Here is a 6,628-nt window from a genome sequence, read left to right on the forward strand (position 1 = left end):
CACCTTAGAGACTAACCAATTTATTTGCGCATAAGCTTTTGTGAGCTACAGCTCACTTCATCGGATGCATAAGAACGGCCCATTGCATCAGACCAATGGTCCGTCTAGCTCAGTGGCCAATCCCAGGTGCTTCAGAGGGAATGAACAGAACAGGTAATCATTGAGTGATCCATTCCCTGTCACCCATTCCCAGCTTCTGGCAAACAGAGGCTAGAGACACCATCCCTGCTCATCCTGCCTGTGGCACTGGCAGATGAGGTGTTAGCTCTTGCAAAAGCCCCCATGTCTTAACTGAACATGAATAAATGCAGAGCTGGAATCAGTCTGGCTCATCTGTGTTAGTATTGTTAGAACAGGTATGAGAATTATAAGAACGTGTTTTGTGTTGAGACTTTATTGAATGCTTGTGAGTTGCTGCCTGGGTTAATATCTGACTAGTCGCATTGTGAGCCTCTGTGGCTCTGTAAATCACTGGACAGGAGAGAGACTTTACCTATGTGAAGTGCTGATTGGCAACAGAATGCATTATATGCTGCCAGGCAGGAAAGGTCTATCAACACCAGATAGACTATTATGGGATGTTAAAGAAAGGCAAAAGACTGTTGTTGTGCTCTTGACTTTCCCTGGCAGGAAGGGGATAAAAAGCCCCACACAGAAGGAACTGATTTTCTGTATGCTGCTTGGACTCCGGGGGTCAAAGTTTCTAGGCATAAGCTAGATATCCCCAGCTGCTTAGCTTGGGTTAATCCTAAATAATATATAGAGCTTGCTTATTATAGAAGCTTCTATTACACCTTTTGAAATTTAAGACCGTAACTGGTCTCCATCTATATGATTACCTGCTTTAACTTTGTAAACAACTCTCATTTCCTTTCAAATATACCTTAATATAGGTGTGACGGTGCCCCATAAGGCTTTATGGAAATATAGTTACGAATGTATATATGACACAACTAGAATGTGTTTTATGCTACATGTGCCATGTAACATATCTCTGTAAAGGTTATGAAGTCTGGGGCCCTGAGCTCCACCACCTAGGGCTGAAGCCAAAGCCGAAGCAATGTAGCTTTGTGGGGGTCCTGCGGCATGGGGACCCAGGCAGTTGCCCTGCTTCCTACCCCCTAAAGCCAGCCCTTGCTTTTATATGCCTAAAACCAGTATTGTGGCCCAAGTGCGCCATGGAGTTTTTATAGCATGTTGCGGGGGCCTCAGAAAGAAAAAGGTCGAGAACCCTGGTGTAAGGGACCAGGGGGAGACCCAACCCCGAACATTGGTGGAGCCGGGCCCCTGGGCCCTCAATATTGCTGGAGCCATGAGCCAATATAACTCACCTCTGCTGCTTGCCGGTACAGTGGAGTCGCATCATATGTGCATTTAACTTATGCGAATTCAACTATACATGCTCAGCAAAAATAAATAACAATAACAAAAACTCGCAGCAGTGGAGTACTGTACAAGAGTCGACAGGAGAGTGCTCAGGGGTCGATTTATTGCGTCTAGACTAGATGCGATAAATCAACCCCTGCTGGATCAATCTCTGCCTGCTGATCCGGTGAGCATCTTATGGCGCTGAGTGTGATTCTAGCATTTAAAGATACGTATTTTTCGTACAACATGCCCCTAAACACAAGCCAACTACTTCATCTAGTGCTCAACCAAAGAAACAGCGATCTGTTCCAACGCTGGAGGAAAAACTGGCTGTGTTGGACTTCTTGAGAGACAGTATGTTGGTCTCCAACGTGGCGCATAAATATGGCTGCAACAAATCTCGCATCCATGCCATCAAGATGAGAGAGAGAGAAATTCGTCAAGCCACTGGAGCAGTTGATGCCACAACTGCTAAGGTGACGAGCCAGATGTGTGATAAGTGAGCCTGGCTAGCTCAGTTGGTAGAGCATCAGAATTTTAAACTGAGGGTCCAGGTTTCAAGCCCCTGGTCAGGCAGAGGGACACGTTCCCTCTGTGATATCCCCCAAGAACTTCAGAAGGCATCTCTTGAGGACCCTCCTTGAGGGGAGGGATAGCTCACTGGTTTGAGCATTGGCCTGCTAAACCCAGGGTTGTGAGCTCAATCCTTGAGGGGGCCATTTAGGGATCCGGGGCAAAAATTGGGGATTGGTCCAGCTTTGAGCAGGGGGTTGGACTAGATGACCTCCTGAGGTCCCTTCCAACCCTGATATTCTATGATAAGACTTTAGTGAAGCCTAAAAAGGCATTAAACTTATGGCTGGAAGACATGAACCATGAACATGTGCCTATCGATGGCAACACATTGCGAGAAAAGGCTCTTAGCCTCTATGTGCTGTTGTAACCTCCCACTGAAGAGGGACAGCCTTCTGATGAGAAGGAATTCAAAGCTGGCCCAGATTGGCTGAACAATTTTAGGAACCGCTTCAACCTCAAAAACGTGCAGACCACTGGTGAAGCTGCATCTGTCAATGAAGAGGCAGCAAAAGCCTACCCCGAACAATTAAAGAAAATCATAGAAGAAAAGGGCTATCTTCCGGAACAAGTTTTTAATGCTGACGAGACTGGGCTCTTCTGGAAAAAAAATGCCCAACCACATTTACACTTCAAAATCAGAAAGACAAGCCCCTGGCTTCAAAGCAGCTAAAGACTGTGTTGTTTTGTGGCAATGCGGCTGGGCATTTAATGAAGCTGGGCTTGCTCTACAGGGCTGCAAATCCCCATGCCCTAAAAGGCAAGAACAAAAATCTCCTGCCTGTGTTCTGGCAACCAAATAAAAAGGCTTGGGTGACAGCAGCATTATTTCTGGATTGGTTCCACAAGTGTTTCATTCCAGAGGTCAAGCGGTAACTCGAAGAGAAAGGACTTGACTTTAAAGTGTTGCTGATCATAGACAATGCTCCTGGCTACCCTGCGGCATTCCGGTTTGCGCATAACAATGTTGAAGTTGTCTTTCTCCCTTTTTTATTCTTTCATTCTTCCCTCTCTGTCTCTTTTTGACTATACACTATTTTTGCCTTAAGCACTGACTTTAGAACCTAAACCCCGCATAAGATGCGATTTCACTGTATGCCGTACCAGGGCGTACCGGCTAACTTTCACCTCTAGGTCTCTGCCGCACCTGGCAGAACAGGGCTCAGATCTCAGTTGGGGTCTCAGCAGTTCCAGGAACAACAAGGTCGCTGATTTTGTTTGCTGTCTCTGCAACACCTGACACAATGGGAGCCTGATTTCACTTGGTGTTGATGCAGGGCCTGGCACAACAAGTTCCCTGCTCTCTGTAGGGGTCTCTGCAGTTCCTGGGACAAAGAGTGCCCCAAACTTGGACCTGATCTCACTGGCTGTGGGGAGGGGCTGGCAGCGGGGTCTGAGAATGTGACTAGCAGGTGTGGGTGGGGAGGGCTGCTGCGTTGGGCAGGGTGAGGGAGGGGGAAGTAGCGGGGACTGGGAAACCTAGGACTGGGCCATCTCCATGGGGGATGCTTGCTCCTCTTTTCCTTTCCTAGGCCTTTCCAGGCCCTGTGGCCAGCAGAGAGCACCCCCCCCCCGCCCCGCAGCCCAGCCCAATCCCTGTCTCAGGGCTCTGCCCGCCTCTGCCCATTAACCCTCTTCCCATTTCAGAAATCACTCAGGGGAACAATTTCCCACCTAAACAAGGACAAGTCACTGCAGGTAAAAATGAGGGGGCTGGAGGAACACCCCAAACCTGAGATTTGAACTGGACATTGGCAAAGTGGAGAGGAAATGGGGTACAATTGGTGGAGGAGAACAGAGCCCTTCTCAGCGATTTGAGAGAAAGGGGCGGGAGGATCACCATGGATGTCAATTGCTGCTATCTAGAGCAGGGATAGGCAACCTATGGCATGTGTGCCAAAGGCAGCATGTGAGCTGATTTTCAGAGGCACTCACACGGCCTGGGTCCTGGCCACCGATCTGGTGGGCTCTGCATTTTAATTTAATTTTAAATGAAGCTTCTTAAACATTTTTAAAACCTTATTTACTTTACATACAACAATAATTTAGTGATATATTATAGACTTAGAGAAAGAGGCCTTCTAAAACCGTTGAAACGTATTACTGGCACGCGAAACCTTACATGAGAGTGAATACATGAAGACTGGGCACACCACTTCTGAAAGGCTGCCGACCCCTGCCCTGGAGAGAAAGGGGGCAGGGCGGGAGCGGGGGGGGGACCCCAGGGGACGGGGCAGCGGTAAATCCGAGGGGATCTCAGCCCCCCCCTCCTTCCCTCCCCGCCCCTCGGGGGGCCCCGGCCCTTCTTCCCCGCCCCCGGCCCTTCTTCCCCCCCCGGCCATGTCCGGGCTGCGCCGACATTTTCCCTCCGCCCCTTTCCCCAGGTCTCCCCCCGCCCGGCCCCACGCAGGGACCCCGGGGGGGCTGGTCCCCCCCCGGACCCCTCGGGGTGCCGCAGGGCAGAGCCGGGCCGGGGGCGTTGGGCTCCTGCGGGGACCGCAGCTCCGAGCCCCCCCGGAGCAGATCCCGGCGCTGCGAGATGCCGGGTCCCCCCCCCCCCCGACACTGGGGCAGAGTCACCGCCCGGCCCCGCCCCCAGGGCTCGCTCCGGTACCTGGAGGCTGCAGCTCCGCAGCGGGGCGGGCGGAGCCCGGGGCGGCCCCAGGGCGGCTCCGGCGGGAGCGGGGCCCGAGCTGGGCTCGGGGGGGTGAACGAAGGTCTCCCCGGCACAGATCCTTCGGCCCGGCCCGGCCCTGCAGCCCCGCGCGAGCTCTGCCTCTGCGCATGCCCGACTCTCCCCCCCGCTGATCTGCGCATGCCCAGAGCCGGGAGACACAAAACCCTCCTACGGCCTCAAGAGAGGCTCCAACGGCCCCGCGCGAGCCAGGCAGAGCCGCAGCGCCCCGCGCGCCTTCGCAGCCCGGCTCCTCCTCGGCCCCCCCTCCGAACGTCACTTCCGCTCCCAGGAGGGTCAGGAACTTCCTCTCCCAGCCTGCCCCGGGGGGGGGGCGCTTCCGCCCTCCCCGGCACAGGTGAGGGAGGGCTCCGGGGTCGGGCGAGCGGGGGAGGGGGTGAGGATCCTAGACGGTCAGGGCTGGCAGGGGCCTCAGGAGGGGTCTAGTCCAACCCCCTGCTCCAAGCAGGACCAGCCCCAATTGCACCGCCTGGCCAGGGACACTAGCCCCCAGCGCCCCCGAGCACCTGCTGCCCTGGGGTCGGGTCCGCGCGGCCGGCCGGGGGCTCCTGGCGCTGCGGCTGCCCGGGCCCGGCGGTGAGTGGGGGGGCCGGGCACAGAGTCCCCTAGGTCTGCCCCCCCCCTGCATCGGTGTCTTCAGCCTTCCTGGGGCTGGGCCCTCTGGGCTCGGGAGATCCCTTTTCCTGGGGTCTTGGTTTTCATAACCATTGGGCCCCATGACGAGTGGCCCTGGTGGGGGTACTGGGAAACTGGAGTGTCTGAGGGAATTGCTTGTGTGACTTGTGGTTAGCCCGGGGGGTGAAACCGAAGTCCTCTCTGTTCGGCGGGTTTGGTTTGCCTTGGTGTGCACAGAGACCCCAGTAACCGTAACTGCCCTGCTCTCAGCAATTTGTCCTGAACTGGCACTCTCCACTGGATCCCACAAAAGCCAGCATCCTAACGCCCTCCTTGTCCGTCCTGCCCCTTTGAAAACATTCCCAGTTGACAAAAAAATCTATAGGGAAAGCTCTTCCCTGCTGCTTTTCCTCACTTTTTTGGAGCTGTTTTTCTTTCTTTCTTCCTGCTTGACGACTGCTTACTGCTTAAATGCAAATTAAGCAGAGCACACATTCCTTTGAGACAGACCTGTTTGCCAACGTGTGCTGTGGTTTGCAACAGGAGTTAACATTATGCCAATGTGTGCCTCTGGGAAGTGGAGTTGATTGGGATAAGGAGGTTCCACTTGGCCAAGGTAAACTAATTTCCTGGTTTTAAGAACGGTTCATATCATAGAATCATAGAATATCAGGGTTGGAAGGGACCCCAGAAGGTCATCTAGTCCAACCCCCTGCTCAAAGCAGGACCAATTCCCAGTTAAATCATCCCAGCTTTGTCAAGCCTGACCTTAAAAACCTCTAAGGAAGGAGATTCTACCACCTCCCTAGGTAACGCATTCCAGTGTTTCACCACCCTCTTAGTGAAAAAGTTTTTCCTAATATCCAATCTAAACCTTCCCCACTGCAACTTGAGATATCTGGCGATGATGCAACATAGCTGGTGCTTCAGAGAAGCCAGTCTGTTCTTACTTTGGCATTTAATCCAAATGACAATTTTGTTGGAGGGAGGAGTGAAATCATACTGCGGTTCACCATGGTGGCTGGATGACACCTGGCACTGTTAAATATTCATAATCCAATAGGCCTCCTGGCTCCTCTTCGCTATTGTATCTGTGTAATCCTGCTGTTCACTAAGTAAAAGGCATAATAATGACTTCAAGAAGTCATGACCCTTCCCAAATCTGACTATCCACTTAAAATCTGAAGCTGTTTTGGAGTGAATCACAAAATTAATTTGCCTCTACTTTAATTTGATCTCTTGGATGCTTTCTGGGCTTGGTCTGTCAATCATGCTACTGATGTCCAGTCTAGAATCAGCTGCTGCTACAAGAAATGTCCTAGCTTAGTTTTCTGCTGGTGGAACAATACTACCCCTAGAGATTCCAGCTCCCTGAGG

General features: G+C 52.5%; 1 protein-coding gene across 4 annotated transcripts in view; it reads right to left on the reverse strand.

The window, feature by feature from the left end:
* LOC311513942 (uncharacterized protein) overlaps positions 1–4,921 on the reverse strand; it is a 59,457-nt gene extending 54,536 nt beyond the window's left edge. For 3 of the 4 annotated variants that reach the window (XM_084616156.1, XM_084616153.1, XM_084616154.1), the window contains exon 1: positions 4,556–4,914. The gene's annotated coding sequence lies outside the window, so the exon portion shown is untranslated. Of the gene's footprint in view, positions 1–4,555 lie in introns of all 4 variants that reach the window. The other variant, XR_014709803.1, reaches the window with a different exon arrangement.
* Between the last annotated feature and the right edge of the window lie 1,707 nt (positions 4,922–6,628).

Source organism: Lepidochelys olivacea (assembly GCF_965140295.1).
Source record: "Lepidochelys olivacea isolate rLepOli2 genome assembly, chromosome: 28".
Classification (NCBI taxonomy): Eukaryota; Metazoa; Chordata; order Testudines; family Cheloniidae; genus Lepidochelys; species Lepidochelys olivacea.